We start from the raw sequence: 18015 nt of genomic DNA on the forward strand, positions 1-18015 counted from the left end.
TGATCTAGATGCTATACTCTTATTGATGCAGCCCAGAATTGCATTGGCTTTTTTAGCTGCCGTGTCACACTGTTGGCTCATGTTAAGTTTGTGGTCAACCAAGACTCCTAGATCCTTTTCACATGTACTGCTCTCAAGCCAGGTGTCACCCATCTTGTATTTGTGCCTCTCATTTTTTTTGCCCAAGTGCAATACTTTACATTTCTCCCTGTTAAAATTCATCTTGTTTGTTTTGGCCCAGTTCTCTAATCTGTCAAGGTCGTTTTGAAGTGTGATCCTGTCCTCTGCGGTGTTAGCCACCCCTCCCAGTTTGGTGTCATCTGCAAATTTGATCAGGATGCCCTTGAGTCCATCATCCAAGTCGTTGATAAAGATGTTGAATAAGACCGGGCCCAAGACAGAACCCTGTTGCACCCCACTAGTCACTCTTCTCCAGGATGAAGAGGAACCATTGATGAGCACCCTTTGGGTCTGGTCAGTCAGCCAGTTACAAATCCACTGAGTGGTAGCATAGTCAAGACCACATTTTACCAGCTTCTTTACAAGAATATCATGGGGCTCCTTGTCAAATGCCTTGCTGAAATCAAGGTAGGCTCCAGAGTTGTTCATATTTTTGGAGTAGAGGTAGAAGGCGAAGGATTTCTCTGAATGTTTGGGAGAATCTTACACACTATAGGATTGGAATGCAACTCCCTGAACTCTTCGGCTGGCTGAGTAGCCCGAAGGAAAGCCAAACTTCCTTTTTGACTCAAAACAGTGTCACCGTCTGTCAAGTACAAGGAGGAGCGAATGCCCTTCAGGGAACAGGAGATCTACTCCTATAAATAATTGCAGGGCGTTGATAATGAATCGATGCAAAACAGGATATGTTGAAACACACAGTCTTCACTCCACCGCTTGCTTGTGTGCATCTCTCCAGCTGTCAGCATTATGTGTTAATCTGTGTGGGTTGGTGTGGGTGAAACCCTTGCAAGTGTCTGGTACCTTTCAAGCCCATGGAAAGTTGAACTTTCCTTTTAGAAGACCAATTGGGGTTGTCTATGGCTGTTTCTAGACCATGTTTCTAGATGTATTCCTGTGTCTTCCCAGGCAAAGGAGATGCAATGGCTGTGTTTCAGATATGGCGTGTTGGCTTGGATCCAGGGGTTCCCATGAGTTCTCTGGGGAGGTTCTTGCAGGAAGGAGGGATATTCCCTGATCCATCCTTCTCCCTGCACCCCCTGTGCCCCTAAAAAGCTGTTCCAGAATGGGGGGGGGAGCGCTTCTGGAATAGTGTGAGAAGTGGTGCAGGGCAAAAGGTGTGTCAGCAAAAATAATCTCCCTCCTCCTTCTGGCCTCCTCCTGGGTCTCAGTCTCTTCCATGAGCCAAACTGTTGTTTCTCTCTTTGGCCTTGATTTTGGCAGAGGTTCCTCGGACATTTTCATTGTATATCTTCTGTCATATGCTGAAGACACACCTCTTCACCCTGCCTTTGACACCTGAGATATATGTTTTTAGGATCCATGCTATTCTCTTGATTGTTTTGATTGTTTTTAATATTGCTTTGAACATGCCCTGCAACCTTATGGTGAATCATCACCATCATCATGGCTACCCCTCTGCAAATTGCTCCTTCTCTACATTATATGTCTGTCTGTCTGTCTGTCTGTCTGTCTGTCTGTCTGTCTCTCTCTCTCTCTCTCTCTCTCTCTCTCTGTGTGTGTGTGTGTGTGTTTGTCTTTAATCACCCAAGTGCATGTCTTGCAATAAACTTTGTCTTCCATTTCTGGTTCTGACCTGTGGAAGGAGGAGGAAATGATAGCGTTGTTTATTGCTTTTAGCGTTTCTGTGGTTGCGTTGTTGTCATGTCTTTTCACTACATTACACAACGACTGGAAAAGAATAAACTAATTTCCCTTTCTGTTTGGATTACAACTCCTTAGTCTACACACAATGTAATTTAGCTAATATGGATTACGGCAGCCCATATTTAAAATAGAAGACACAGGCTGGAAATGGCCATCTACTCTTAGTGCTGATGGAAGTGAAAATGGTATAAGAAACAAGGGTGGTAAAAAATGCAGTGTTCTCTTGCAGTAAACCAGGGGAGTTTTAACACCCCTTGACTCACAATGTGAAGATTACTCTGGGTATGCCATAGGTCAGGTGTAGGAAAAAATGCAGCATTTTAGCTGTTGTTGGACTACAACTCTCACCATCCCTGATGGCTGGGGTTGGTGGTGGTCTGTCTCCAACAGCATTTGAAGGGCGAATCATGGCAATTGCATTGGTGAGTTGTCTGTGCGAGTGTGCAAGCAGACATTCATTGGTCTGCGGTTTTAGATCAGTGCAGAGTTTCAAGTTTTCCTAAAGTGTCATCAATTGCAATCTCAGTACCCACTTACCGGATGAGGCAAAGCAGAAATGGTGCTGAGGACAAACGCCATGTCTTAGACACAGCAGGATCACGACAACTCATTTGAAGCCGAAGGACCACTTAGTCTCCTGTTTTAGGAAAAGCTAGGCATATGTCACACTTCTGAGCAAGCACACAATTACCGCTCACCCAGAAAAAGCGGTGGGCAGGGTTTGCAACCCGGCATGGGTTTCCTGTTCCTGGGGGACACCCCCTCGCTTGCTGGCAATTGCTCCGCCCCCTCCCCAGTTAACCAATCGACTGCTGGTTGGGGGGCGGAGTGAGGGTCAGGTACTGCGGGCTCCAGCTGACCGTCTCTCCAGTCAGTCTTCGGAGCGTCACCCAACCACCCCGCCCTCTAACTTTAACATGGTTTTCTTTCAGGTTATCTTTTCCTTCCCAGGTTCACAGGTGTTGCTACAGTCCATGGTGGTTGCTGTTTCCCAGGTTTTCTACAGGTTTTGCCTTCCCTGTAGCATTTGTCACAACTTTGGAGGTTTTAGGTCTTGAACTGTCTCCTATAGTCTTGGGGGTAGCGTTATTATGTGCCCCCATGTGGCTGCGTTTGCAGGGCCCATTAAAGGGTTGATTGTGGGAGTCACTGGCCCTGAGCGGCGGCGTAAGGTCAAACTCCCTACTTCAGGTGAAGTGGGGGGGGGGGAAGCTGTGTAAATTCTCGTTTTACAGTCCCCCTCACAACACCTGTCTGCCCTGCGCATCCTCAGACCCAACCGGGGCTGAGAGGGTTGCCGTCCAATGCCTAAGCCAAGGTTTCCTACATCTGAAATCGACAAAGTTGTGGCCTAATTTTATCCCATACATCAGTGATGGCCAAACTTGGCCCTCCAGCTGTTTTGGGACTACAACTCCCATCATCCCTAGCTAACAGGACCGGTGGTCAGGGATGATGGGAATTGTAGTCCCAAAACTGCTGGAGGGCCAAGTTTGGCCATCACTACCATAACATGGTTGTTGTGTCTCCTTATTTCAGGCTGGCTCCCAGGGCGGGGGGTTAGCACATGGGTTCGCAATTGGTTAAACATTTTACACACACACACACACACACACACACAGAGAGAGAGAGAGAGAGTCTGTTTACTAACACACCATGCTAGTCAAACTATTGAAGAAGGCTGTTCCAAGCAAATAGCAGGCCGTGAAGAGCCTTTAATGATCTGTGGTGAAGGGGTGGAGGTTTTTCAAACCGTAATACAAGTTGATGTGATGATAGAGATGTTAGAAGTGCACAAAGGTGTGTCCATTTCCAGATGATGAGATGTAGTGAGACATGTTCTGCTGCCTGGCTGGCTGAACTGAGTCTGAGCTATGTGACATGGAGCCTCATATAGGCCCATTCCTCGCAAGATTTTGTATTCTTTCTCTCTTTTCACAATGGCTGGCAACTCCTAGACACTTGTAGGTTTCCCTGAATGGGTCTAGAAAATGGGTAGGCAAACTAAGGCCCAGGGGCTGGATCTGGCCCAATCGCCTTCTAAATCTGGCCCGTGGACGGTCCAGGAATCAGCGTGTTTTTACATGAGTAGAACATGTCCTTTTATTTACAATGCATCTCTGGGTTATTTGTGGGGCACAGGAATTTGTTCATTTCCCCCAAAAAAACATAGTCCGGCCCCCCACAAGGTCTGAGGGACAGTGGACCGGCCCTCTGCTGAAAAAGTTTGCTGACCCCTGGTCTAGAATGACAGGAAAGATTCACAAATGTGAATCTTGCTCTTGACATGGGAACTGCCATAGTTCAAGAGGCCCTAACGCAAGAGTGTCTCCATTTTCATCTGTGAAACATTGGAGAATATACTCTGCGGCAGCAGGAAAGACGTATTTTAGGAAAGCTTCTCCACCACCATTACTGATCTTCTCATGGAAGAATCTTTGAGACACTTCCAGGAAGTCCCGGCATCATGCATCGTTGTTCACAGGACCTCTGGCTTGTTGTGTCGCTGCTGCTTACCAGGAAGTAGAGGGGAAGGGGAAAGGTGGCGCAAGGTTGGCATGGTGCAAACACACCAGTGGGAGTCCAGGACTGGCTCCACCTGTTTATTTGCACCACATCAACCTTACTACTGCCTTACTTATTGAATTCATATTGAATTTATCTACTACCGCCCATGAGTACTTGCCATTCCACCCCCCACATCATGTGCTACTGATGGCCAGGGTTCCCCGGAAGAACGCAGATCAAAAACAACCACTTCACTTCACGATGGCTTTGTTTTGCTTTGGAAAGGATGTCATTTAGACCTGTATCAGCAGCAAATCTGGACCAGCCCCTCATTAAGGTGTGACTCGTCTGATAATCAAACTGTTAACATCTCCTTTGTTTGTAATGAGCCCATAGACCAAACGGCAGCAATGAATGTTTATGCAGAAGCGACAAGGGCAAACGCTGCTGCAATTTGTCTGCAAAGTTGAATTGTTATGCCGCATCTGGAAACAGGGAATTATAATAATGTACTGTGGGGGCAGAGTCAACAATGTTAATGATCAAGTGAGATCCCAAAACTGCTGCAGTATGCAATCAATTTGATAGACTGGTAAGATTCCAAGAAACCTAACCTGTAGTACATCATCGTTACAGCGCTTGAACAAGTCAACTTCCTTGTTTGAGGCTAAGTGCTGGGTTGAAAGAGCTGGGTATGTTTAACTTGGAAAAGAGAAGAAAGAGGGATGATGTGGGGCAGGCCAAAGGTTGTCATGCAGAAGAAGGGAATCTTGTCTTGCCCCAGAGGACACGGCTCAGTCTTATTGACTTAACCTAGAGGAGGTTAGATTTTAGTGGAACATTAAAAGAATCTCATTGGTGGTGTCAGGGAACTGCCATCGGAGCCAGAGGGAGAGGGAGGGCTCCAGAGGGATTCCGGAGAGCGTCCCGGGAGGGAGAGAAGCAGCACATCTTCTGGGGAAGGAAATCAGCGTAACACCAGTGGAGAAGGGGGGCAGATGGGGGAATTGGCGAGGTGGCTCCAAGACTCCTCGCCGGGGACCAGCGGGGAGAGCACAGGTCCTCCGATGCCCACACCCTCCCTGCGCAGAAGGCTTCCGTGCAAGGAGAGTAGGCGAAGACTAGGCGTCAAAGAACTTTTATGCTGGAAGAAGTTCAAGAAACGTCCACTGACGGATTCTGCCAGCGATTGAGACAGCCACGGGCGAGTGGCTGTCCAGACAGAAAGGGTTCACTCAGGCAAGCCACCCAGGCGTGGCGCCGATTTACACACGAGCAACCCCTAGAACCATTACAGGTGGTGAGAGCAGTTTGACAATCAAACCAAAAGCTGGCACTCAGGGGCCGGGTGATTCAGCACCCAGGTATCAGATTTGACAACAGACCTGATAGGGTGAATATTTCACCAGCATTAGCATTAGAGATTGGTTGCAGATGTGACTGGTTTGGTGGCGGGTGAGCAGTGGGTGGTCAACTCAAGTGGCTGATAAGGCATTAGGTTGGTGAGCGGTGGGAGGGATCGAGAGCCCCCTCCAGTCCAAGAAATCAGGGTATCCCATTAATGGGATCCAATGGGAGGTGCTGTCCACGTGGCCAGATGGGGGCTGGTGGGACATAATACCCTCCCAAATGGTGTTCTCAGTGGGCCACCCCGATCTGATGCATGTCATAGGGCAATCTTGTCATGGAAGATAGCTCAGCTGGTCATAGGTCTTTAACCTTGGTTAACCCTACCAAATAATCCCCCAACTGACAGGTTGGTTGAATCGGGAGACACACCCAATGCCTGTGCCAAAACATTGCCAGTATCTGCAATCACTAAAGTTGTGCTCTGTTTATATCCCATTTGGCTGCCCTGTATTTATTGCAGTTCACCATGCCTCAGTCTGCCACCCATGGCTTCACAGCACCTGGACCTGCAACTGATGTTTTAAACAATGCCTTCCAATGCTAATTGGTTGATGCTGTCATCAAGTTTCCACGGCAGCCTACAAAACCAAAATAATAATCATCTGATGACTACGCAGCACCATCTGCAACCCATTTCACAAATATTAACAAGGCGTCCTCAACACCTCTGAGGCATACATAAAAGTCTATTCTCAGTTTATGAGAGGAAACTCCTGTTAACTCACATGTAATCTCTTGTATCTTAACAATACCTTAAATGGTTTGGATTCTAACCCACTGCGTGTTCTTTTTTTTCCTTTTTCCTTAATTTTTCACTATAGCAGCCCCAATCACTTCTCTGCATAACCATATTTTTTTATGATAGTTCAACAGAGATGATAGAAAATTTACACACATATTATGTTTCTTCCTCCGCATTACAGAGTGAATTCAAGCAAAAATTGCCTAAAAACGGCAGATTGTATATATCATAGCTTGGGATATGTACAACCACCTGGCTGATGTTGTTTTAATTAAGGATTGTATTCAGTGCTGTGTGAGCAGAGTTCCATTTGTGCACTCCTTTCCTTGCATGGCCCAGAAAACTGCTCCGGGGGTCCCCCAACGCTCTGTAGCAGATCTTGAGGGTGAATAGGAGACTGCAGGAGACAAGAGAAGAGGAGAGAATTCTAATGTGCAAGTGTGCACACAGCCAGAGGGAAATAATGACACTGATTCTGGATACACTGCAAAGCACATTCCTTCCTTTCAGGTGGTGGTAAAATTGGGGATGAATGTCCAAGCACTATTAAAACTATACAGTGGTACCTCGGGTTAAGTACTTAATTCATTCCGGAGGTCTGTACTTAACCTGAAACTGTTCTTAACCTGAAGCACCACTTTAACTAATGGGGCCTCCTGCTGCCGCTGCGCCGCCAGAGCACGATTACCATTCTCATCCTGAAGCAAAGTTCTTAACCTGAAGCACTATTTCTGGGTTAGCGGAGTCTGTAACCTGAAGTGTATGTAACCTGAAGTGTATGTAACCCGAGGTACCACTGTATAAGTGAACCACAATTGCAACTGGTGACATGTAAGGCCAGTAAGCCGTCAATTATAATCACATCATTAAATTGTGATAAAATAGGGTCGTCAGAATTTTGTTCTAAAATTATGGTACCTCAGGCTTTGAATGTGTAAAAAAAAGGTAAAGGTAAAGGACCCCTGGATGGTGAAGTCCAGTCAAAGACGTCTATGGGGTACAGCACTCATCTCGCTTTTCAGGCTGAGGGAGCCGGCGTTTGTCCACAGACAGCTTTCCAGGTCATGTGGCCAGCATAACTAAACCGCTTCTGGTGCAAGGGGACACCGTGCAGAAGCCAGAGAGCACGGAAACACTGTTTACCTTCCTGCTGCAGCAGCACCTATTTATCTACTTGCACTGGTGTACTTTTGAACTGCTAGGTTGACAGAAGCTGGGACAGAGCAACAGGAGCTCACACCGTTGTGGGATTCGAACCGCCAACCTTCTGATCAGCAAGTCCAAGAAGCTCCATGGTTTAGACCACAGCGCTACTCGCATCCGTATTGTTTGAATGTGTGCAAAATGCCTTTCCCTGCTGATGGGAAGTAGTGTTATAAACACAATCTGTGTACAGAGAGGATACCTTGAACATATAATTCAGAGCACCCCTCTTCTGAAGTGTGCCATCTATCTAGGTAAAGGGTAAAGGGACCCCTGGCCATTACATCCAGTCGTGACCGACTCTGGGGTTGCGGCGCTCATCTCGCTTTATTGGCTGAGGGAGCTGGCGTACAGCTTCGGGGTCATGTGGCCAGCATGACTAAGCCGCTTCTAGTGAACCAGAGCAGTGCACGGAAATGCCGTTTACCTTCCTGCCGGAGTGGTTCCTATTTATCTACTTGCACTTTGACGTGCTTTCGAACTGCTAGGTTGGCAGGAGCAGGGACCAAGCAAGAGGAGTTCACCCCATCGAGGGGATTCGAACCGCCAACCTTCTGATCGGCAAGTCCTAGGCTCTGTGGTTTAACCCAACTATGGTTGTCACAAAAAAACACAAAGCAGGGAATGTTTGCTTCTGCCTCATTCTCTTCCCATCCTGGGAGAAGGTCACACTGAAATTTTGTCCTAGTATAATTCTGATTGACTAATAAAGTTGTGGTAAAGCCATTGTACACAGATCCTAGCCAGCTTTGTATGCAGTGTGTGTTTACATTGTGAATAAATAAAGGTATACATATCCATGTCTAGCTGCTAATTGCTCTTTTGGCTCGTTCCCTTTAAATCGGCAATTAAACCTGCTCTGTCTTGCCCTTTTCTGCATCTGTTTATAGCAAGAGCACCTAATAGCTAACATGCTACATTTCCACACATGTAAAACACAACTAATAGCCACTTTCCGGTTTCAAAAGGGTGTTGTGAGAATTGGGGATTAAAGGACCAAGGCTGAAAGAAGTCTGGAAGTATTAGTAAGGCAGTGGTGGTGGAAGAACAAGTGCCACACCATTGGTGGGGGAAGTCACACCCTGGAACGTGCCTCATTGATTGGATGTTAGCTAGCAGTGACTGAGGATTTTAAATCCGCCATATCCTTTTCCCTTTAGGGCTTCTGCTAATGGAAGACTGAATTGTGAATCATAGGTGTTTCCATGTCAGTGAATAAGGCTTGTTTCCCCTACGATTCCACTCTGTGAGCATATTTCCATTTATTTCACACCAATCAGCAGTTCATACCTTGATTTAACCCAACTGTTCTCTTCCTGTAATAAAGAAGGAGGCATGCATAAAAAACTCATCTGCTACAGACACAGCACAACACGCGTCCATTCAAAAGCTCTTAACATCTCCCCCAGATCCTTTTAATAGGATACCCCATTTTTGGAGGGGCCAGGCAGAGGCTACAACCTCCCCTCCAACCAAGACTATGCCTATTCAATGCCAAAACCAGCAAAGTTGTCACAATTGTTATGAGGAAGGTGAAAACCAGAGGGCTGGAGCCAATTTGCCAGCTGGGAATATTCCAGCCTGGGCCCGAATTTGGCGACCGGCTACGCCATAGCAAGGGCGGGGAGAACAACAAGCAACAGCAATATATAAAGCAGGCTTCCTCAACCTTGGCCCTCCACATGTTTTTGGCCTACAACTCCCATGATTCCTAGCTAGCAGGACCAGTGGTGAGGGATGATGGGAACTGTAGCCTCAAAACATCTGGAGGGCCGAGGAAGCCTGATATAAAGGGTGGGATGGCGGGAGATCCAACAAAAAGTGGCTGCAGAGCAAGCCACATGTCTATGTCATATACTGGAGAGGTGGGCTAAGCCCTCACCCTGATGGCCCATGCTGGCTCGCGATTCGCTGAATAGGTGAGTGGGCGGGACCAATTACCCAGGCTGCAAGCTCAGCCCGGAGGCCTCCTTTGCTGCCTAGGAAACAATCCCTGGGACCTCCCACATCAGATGCTGGCGCTTGGGGGAATTCGAGCCCACAATGGTGCCCACCTGAGAGGGCAAGTAGACCAATAATAATAATAATAATGCGAACATGAGATTGTTTTGACACTGAGGCAATTAGTTTACTGTTGACAACACAGAGATGATTACTATCATTATCGTTATCAGATAGGAAGGATGGGCATGTGGTTAGAAACACTTTTCTTGGAATGTAAGAAAGCTCGAGTTTCTGTTCCAGTTCAGTGTTAGTAAACTGAGAATAGCGATGGATCTGCCAGCCTCGGTTCTCTTAGTTTTTCATTTTTCCAGTCTTAAATTCAGCTCTCCACATTTCTGCCTAATGATCTCCTGCTATATATTTTAATCCTCATAAAAATTCGTCAGCCTTTTAGTATGAATTTCTCCTAATAAACACATTTTCGTATGCGGTTTTGACTAATGCACACATTTTTGCAAGCAATTCCCCCCCAAGAAATGCATTTTTACATTATTTTCAGTAAGATACTCAGATGCATTTTTGTAAACATTTGTTGCAAAACTGTATCGCAAAATTCAGATAATTGGGGATTTTGAAGTGTTATGGTTCTCATATTGTTTCAGAATGTGTGGGTTTGATCCCTTACAGGGGATAATGATCCCTCCCACATTACTAGTACATTACTGAATAAACAAAGGAAAAACTATGAGCACTTATGTGTTGGGCTAAGTGTTCTTATTCAATGTGGTTCTGAATCCATCTTCAAAAGTTCAGATCACCTTACATTCAGTTCCCACAGCCCACAGGGGTTCAGCTGCGCCACTGTCATTAATGTGGTATGCAGTTTGTTGTATTTACTTTTTTAGAATCCTTTTTTCTCCATGTACTTCCATCTGTACCATTTTAGGTAAGTTGCCATCTGTAATATAATATCCCTCCAACTTATATTTGCTATGTCTGATGTAAGGAACTGTGTGGCAGGATGATGGAATTGTCACCAAAACCTTGCTCAAATTTTACTTGCATGCATTCAGTTGATCTCATCTGATCTACTTTCGAGAGTAACAGGTATCACAAGGGTTCCTTCCACAGTACTTAGAACAGTTGTTGTACTTCAGGTTAGTTTGTTTTCCACAGGTGAAGTTAGTGGGGTTGCCAGTCAAGATCTGCGAACCTTTAAGGCTTCCGATCTGAAGGCCAACACCGTTAATTGTTTAATTTACTCTGAAACGTGTTTTGCTGAAAGGGTTTAACTGGAAGATTCCACTGAAGCTAAAAAAACAGCTCTCTAAGCACTTGGATGGGTTGACAATTAACTGTTGTTGCTCTCTGCTCTGTCATGTGCCTGACTTAGATCACATGAAAGATATAGGATTACACTCTAAGCATATGTTAATCTGTGGGTCTCCATTTTGTGGTGAGTTAGTATTTCTCTGAACGCCACAGAGAGACCAAGGGAGGTGTAAATGAATCTTCTGAAGTGAGAGAAAAAAGCTCCAGACTAATAGAAACTGTTGTCTTTGTCCATGGAGTTTTCTTGGCAGAGATACTGGAGTGGCTTGCCGGTTCCTGCTGATCACCGAAGAATTGATGCTTTTGAATTATGGTGCTGGAGGAGACTCTTGAGAGTCCCATGGACTGCAAGAAGATCAAACCTATCCATTCTTAAGGAAATCAGCCCTGAGTGCTCACTGGAAGGACAGATCCTGAAGCTGAGGCTCCAATACTTTGGCCACCTCATGAGAAGAGAAGACTCCCTGGAAAAGGGAAAGATGGGGGGCACAAGGAGAAGGGGACGACAGAGGGCGAGATGGTTGGACAGTGTTCTCGAAGCTACCAGCATGAGTTTGACCAAACTGTGGCATGCCCTGGTCCATGGGGTCACAAAGAGTCGGACACGACTAAAAAACAATAGAAACTGTAGGAAGAGAGACCTTTGCTTCTAGGTCTGTTTGGAATGATCTTTTATCCCCCCCCTTTTTTTAAATTAATTTTCCAAATTATTACAAGTCAAACTGAATTACTTGAATGAAATGATCTTTTTCTTCTTATCAGATGCTGAGCTTGTGCTACACATGCACAAGATATTACATGTATAGAATTATTTGGAAGTATCTTTGATCTTTTTTGTTCTGCTTTGAGAAGAAAGTTCTGCAAGTAAAGTTCTAAATAATAATTATGGGTCTGGACAATTTTTATTCCAAAAGGAGCCAGCTTTTATGCATCCAGCTTCTTCATGCTGCACATTATTAATATCTGCAGTAGACATACCATCCTAGCATGCCTGCTGGGAAATGCCATGGAAGGTGACCAGTATCCCATTGGAAACCTGAAACTGGTGGTGCCAGGCTCAGATTGGGAACTGGAGTTTCTCCTCAAGACGCCTTATGAGGACCCCCGTTATGTTTAGATCCTACCAGGTGCCATTGCTACGAAGTTGCAACAGATATAAAGTAGCCTAACCATCACCTGCTATCCACTAAGGCAGGGTCCAGCAAACTTTTTCAGCTGGGTGCCGGCTTTTTTGTGGGGGGGAACAAAACAAATTCCTATGCCCCACAAATAACCCAGAGATGCATTTTAAATAAAAGCACACATTCTCCTCATGTAAAAACACCAGGCAGGCCCCACAAATAACCCAGAGATGCATTTTAAATAAATAGGACACATTCTACTCATGTAAAAACAGGCAGGTTCCTGGACCGTCCGCGGGCCGGATTGAGAAGGCGATTGGGCCGGATCCAGCCCCTGGGCCTTAGTTTGCCTACCCGTGCACTAAGGGAAAGGTGAAAACCTCTCAGCCGAAGGCCAATTGTGGTTGTCCCTCTACTATTTAAATAAACAAGACTTTTAATTTGGGCTGGATTGAGACCACAGAGGAGCCTTTAGAATGCTGGCCTGCAACTAAGGATACACAATCAGAATTCAAAGAAAGGCCGTCCTTCTAACAGCAATGACATACCAGCTTGGCCATTCTGTAGGGCAGGGACGGTCTAATTGCTCTGATATGTACAGCAGCCAGTGGAAAAGGATGTGGGCCTTAGGAGCTAATGCAATAAAACATACAATAGCAGTAGATAATAAGTTCCTCTGAGTCAAGCAAAGGGAAAGAAAGACTGAAGCATCCAACGCAGAGGTGCTGACATAGCCGTGAGACGTTAAATGCCCAAAGCCTCGCCCAGCTGTCTCATGGATGTCACAGCAAATAGGCTTGCACCATCCGTGTCCCAACACCTCCTTTCAACACCTCCTTTGGTGATGATGCTGATGACACTGGGGACCGAAATACAATACTGTATTGTGGTGTTAGTGACGTCTGCAATGTATTTAGTTCAAAGGGTGGAATTAGAGCATTTAAATTGGGGTATGTGCGAGCAAAATGAGGTCTGTCTGCACCGCAGGACTTCTCCCACCTCTCCTGCCACTGCGTCCTCATAACTTGTCCTGGGGTTTCCTCCAACCCCCCAGAGCCGATTTAGGGGCACATGGACATGGGGAGAAGAGAAGGGAAACGTCTCCTTGCATGGGCGGACCTCGTTCCACTTGAACAACTTAGTTTAGTGCTTCCCAAGCTGTTTTTGGACCACAACTCCCATCATCCCTAGCTATCGGGACCAGTGGTCAGGGATGATGGGAACTGTACTCCAAAAACAGCTGGAGACCCAACACTGTCTTAGTTGAATCCTTCAGCTTTGTGGTGTCATTCAAAACTCCCAAAGAGGAGAATGGTCAATACTCAGCATTGGAAATGTGTGATACTTTTTCTTCAAAGAGTTGGTGTGAAAGAAGAATGGTTTCTTGTAGGGTCCATACCCTCCCACTTTTGCTTCTCTAGGAACCCCACCCCATGGTTGGACTAGATAACCCTTGTGTTCCCTTCCAACTCTAAAAACCTGTGATTCCATGAGAGCGATAACAGACAGTGCTCTGTTTAAAGAAGTCCTCTGTTTGAAAGGTTAGTCTGGTGCAAGTCCATTTTTGAAGGCAAAGAACCATAAGGCAGAGTGGGGAACTTGTGCAAGGAGATATTATAAAGGTTATGGTTTCTGTTAATTCTTAGCTTTAGCAAATTGATTAGCCTGTTACCCATGAAACGTGGCATGCCACATATTTTGGGAACCAAAAATGCTATTGTTTTCTACTAAATTAATGGTGGAGTAAATAGTTGCACTTTTACTTCCCTGAATGTCTGCTGTGTTTTGTTTGTCACTTTGCCTATTAACCTTAAGACTGTGCGTGAATGTACTTGTCTGCTGCTAGAAGTATTTCACACAGTAATTTACGCTGGGATTTATAGTTTTCTGTGCACACCCCCAGACTGTCCCTTCTACTGCTGGACCTCAGGATGTTTCTGATATTTGACGTTTTATTATGTTTTTATATGCATTGGAAACCACCTAGAGCGGCCTGAGCAACCCAGAGAGATGGGCGGGGTATAAATAACAAAATTGTTGTTGTTGTTGTTGTTGTTGTTGTTGTTGTTGTTGTTGTTGTTGTTGTTATTATTATTGACATTTGCACCGGGACAGTAGGCAGGTGACCAGCTCACACAACTATGGTGAGCTTCATTGTATTTAAATTGGAAGAATTATTTCTAAGTTTGCCCATATATAAATAAATTAGCATGTGGCAATAGTGTGCAGCCCTGTGCTCTCCCTTGGTGATGCATTTCCTCTTTTGTGGCAGTGCGGAAGTGGACACCCAAATATTGGTCCCAACCCAAGCGATTGTGTGTGTATCAGGAACCACCAGACTGTCTCCAATTAGCAGAGCGGATGCAATTAAACCCAGTATCCCTCTTCCTTAAGCTGTCTATTGGCAGAATTCCACCTTTTCTTATAATCAGAGGTTGAATTGCCTAGGGCAGGGGAGACAGGATCGAGCTCGCTGTACCCTAATGGTCTCCTTTACCTATTACTTATAGAAGGTCACGAGGAGAGGCATGATTTGGGAATATTGTGTGGGGAGGCTGGGGGCTTGTGGGTTTCATGAAGCCACCTCTGCCACATAATACAAACACTACTACTCAGCCCTTCCCAAGCTGTTGTCTTGATCCAGGGAATCGTGTAAGTAGCACCCATTTACTCATGCAATTCGCATTTCAGCCATGGATTCATGAATGTTTAGCAGCCTCTAGCAGGATTTGGGCAAAGAAGCAATCCTGGTTTTCCAAGGAGAAATAGGCACCTGTGCAGTGGCGTAGCGTGGGGGGTGCAGGGGGGGGCCAGCCGCACCGGCCGCAACATTTGTGGGGGGGGGCGCTCGCAGCTCTCTGCCCCTACCTGGCTCACTCACTCTCTCTCACTGCAGTGCTGGCTGTGCGAATCCGATCCGAGCCGCCGGGTCGCCGCCCACTGTGGAGAGGAGGGTGCCAGGCATGCGGTGCAGTGCGGAGAGAGAGCGAGGGACTATCTGGGGGAGGGACAGTGCAGCGGGGGGCGCAAATTACTTGCCTTGCTCCGGGTGCTGACAACCCACGCTACGCCACTGCACCTGTGTACAGATGCAGGTATCTCTGCTAATAAATGGGTTTGACTCTTGGAAACAATTCTTTCCCCGTGAATAAAGAATACAGTGGTACCTTGGGTTAAGTACTTAATTCGTTCCGGAGGCCCGTTCTTAACCTGAAACTGTTCTTAACCTGAAGCACCACTTTAGCTAACGGGGCCTCCTGCTGCCGCTGTGCCGCCGGAGCACAATTTCTCTTCTCATCCTGAAGCAAAGTTCTTAACCCGAGGTAATATTTCTGGGTTAGCGGAGTCTGTAACCTGAAGCGTATGTAACCTGAAGCGTATGTAACCCGAGGTACCACTGTATTCAGAAGATTTCGTTAGTGTTTGGGCAGGAGGAGGTTTGCTTATTTTTTTGCCAGCTAATTTTGAAACTGCTGGCAATCCGATATCTTTGGGCAGCATGGAGCCAGCACGCACCCAAGCCACGTGCACCCAAGGAGAGATGCGTGGCTTGGGGGCACTGCAGAGTGCCACCCGACATTTTGTCACCCCCCTCAGTGGTGATACCCGGGGTGTCCTGCACCTACTGCGCCCCCCTTCCTCCGCCCCTGGAAACAGCCACAATTTTAGCCTCATGTACCAGCATACCACACACTCATTTTTAAATCATAGCTACCCTTAACTGTGGTTTAAAGCAATCTCCAAACCATTGTCTGCAAACCCCTAGGCCTGACAATATTTATTTTTTTAAAAAAAGTTTATAGGCCTGTGTCATGTTGCCTGTAAATATTAATTTTCTCCCTTCCTTTCCTTTCCTTTGTATGAAATTTATCCTTTGGTAAATTTTCCTGAAGTGACTTCATGACATACAATCAGCTTAATATAAACATAGATTTTAACTTGGACACTAGAAAGGGAGAAGCCGAAATGTATCCTAGTCTTCACTTCACAGTAATGTAATAGTAAGGTGCTTGCCTAGAGATGCAAGTTCAAAATGATTTTTCGTTTGAGATGCCAACAAAATGTGTAAACACTTGAGTTTCCTGTCACCTTCTCTTCCATTCCAACCAGAAGCCTTGGCTGGAAACAAATCTCTCCCTAGGCTCCATTTTTAAATCTACCAGTTTCAACACAGGTGGTTTTAAGGTCAGAGAAGGAGTGAGTCATGAGCAGCGCGAATGGCTATTGCCACACTTTGATGGAGGATTCCACCTGCTCTGTCCTAATTGTTGAGGAGGTGATACCAGTGTCTGTGATTGGCTGGCTTCCTTTCTCCGCCCTGCTTGCGATTGGTGTATCCACCCACCTCTGATAGGCTTTCCTTGCCATTCTTAGCTCAGCTGTTGCACTCCAGGGCTGTACACTTGCTGCACACTGACCACAGGAGTTGCTCACAGCTGATCTGCTCTCCAGAAACAAGGTGTGTTGGTTGGAATTTGTGAGGAGGAGGAGGAGGAGGAGGAGAGGAGGAGGAGAGGTTTCACCTGCTCCCTTTGTCACCGCAGTTTGCTTTAATGGGATATTCTAGAGTGATTTCATTCCTAAAGGGAAAGGATGTGCTATGCTAAGAAATAGTGGAGCTGGGTGGAAATCTGGCTGAGAAATATGCAATTGGGACAATGTCAAAAACAAAAAATGCATGTGGCTTCTTTTGCTTCTTGAGGGTGCTCTTATTTAGGTTTTCTCCATAGGGATGAGATTTTCTAATGCCTGCAGCTGAGGCTGTTGTATATGTAAGCATATATATTGCTATGAAGTAATGCTAAATTATAAGTGGTTGGATGCTTTGTGTAAATGATTCGACAGTGCTGTCTGTGGTTGAGGGCAATAAGACTCAGAATGCTTTCAATACGAGGACAAAATATAGTACAGCATTTATTTCCCATTTGCACAGTTTGGCCAATTCAATGTCTGTAGTCTTTCCTTCTGTGATAGTTTTTCTGAGATTCTGGATACATTTCTTTCCATGTGAATGCCACCCATTTCCTTTTGGTTAACATTTATTTTCAGGCCTGAATCAAAAAGTCCAATTTTTTTTTTTTTTAAATCTCCAAACATCCTTTGTAATATTATGCAAAAGATATACATGATAACTTTGAGCATAGGATATCCACTTGGTATCTTTGCACAAGATTCTTATTTTTTATAATGGAAGAACACAACCATTTGTGGATTAGTTCCAGCTGTGTGTCAGTGGTTCTCCAAGGGTTTGGCAAGCCTGACTGGTGTGGCAAGAGAAGATGGCAAGTATGGCAGGAAGATTAATGACAATCAAAGGAAGGATATTTCAGTGTAGTATAGTATCAATTTTTAAAAAAAATATTCGCAGAATATGGATATGAATATCTTTTGAAAAAGAGGGGAAGAGCGTCAAGTGAGACTGAGGGCAACCCTAGTTGTGTTTTCCATTGTCTTGCTTATCAATAAAAAAATTGGTGTGGGGAACAAGCAACCTTTTCCCCCCTGAAGTGTGGCCCAGAGAAACAAGTTTGAAACTGCTGTAGGTGAAGTGGTAAAACTTCATAATGTGTGTGTTACGAGGGGTGGAGGGGAGTAATTGTATGGTTGAATACCTTCCCGTGGGTGGGTAGAGGGGAAATCACTGCATGCAAAATTAAAATATCAGGGAAAAGACAATTCTTTAGTCGTTTCCCCCAACATTTACTTTTGTGTGTCTAAACCCAGCCAGATGGGCAGGGTATATATTAATAATAATAATAATAATAATAATTGCTTTGCATATGGAGGGGCATTCAGTCCCTGGCTATGCAATTTGAAGTGGAACATAGACTGTAGATACAGAATATATTTACCACCTCACCTGTTAATTGTATGAGCCAGGGTTGGTAGACATGTGAAGCAAAGAAA

The 18015-nt window shown here is 45.5% G+C and overlaps 1 protein-coding gene across 1 annotated transcript in view; it reads left to right on the forward strand.

The window, feature by feature from the left end:
* The first annotated feature begins 16492 nt into the window (after positions 1-16492).
* Positions 16493-18015, forward strand: part of LOC310679505 (uncharacterized protein) — a 70650-nt gene continuing 69127 nt past the window's right edge. The window contains exon 1 of the mRNA XM_083444820.1: positions 16493-16567. The gene's annotated coding sequence lies outside the window, so the exon portion shown is untranslated. The remainder of the gene's footprint in view (positions 16568-18015) is intronic.

The sequence above is a fragment of the Podarcis tiliguerta genome (assembly GCF_965153285.1).
Source record: "Podarcis tiliguerta genome assembly, chromosome: 6".
Lineage (NCBI taxonomy): Eukaryota > Metazoa > Chordata > Lepidosauria > Squamata > Lacertidae > Podarcis > Podarcis tiliguerta.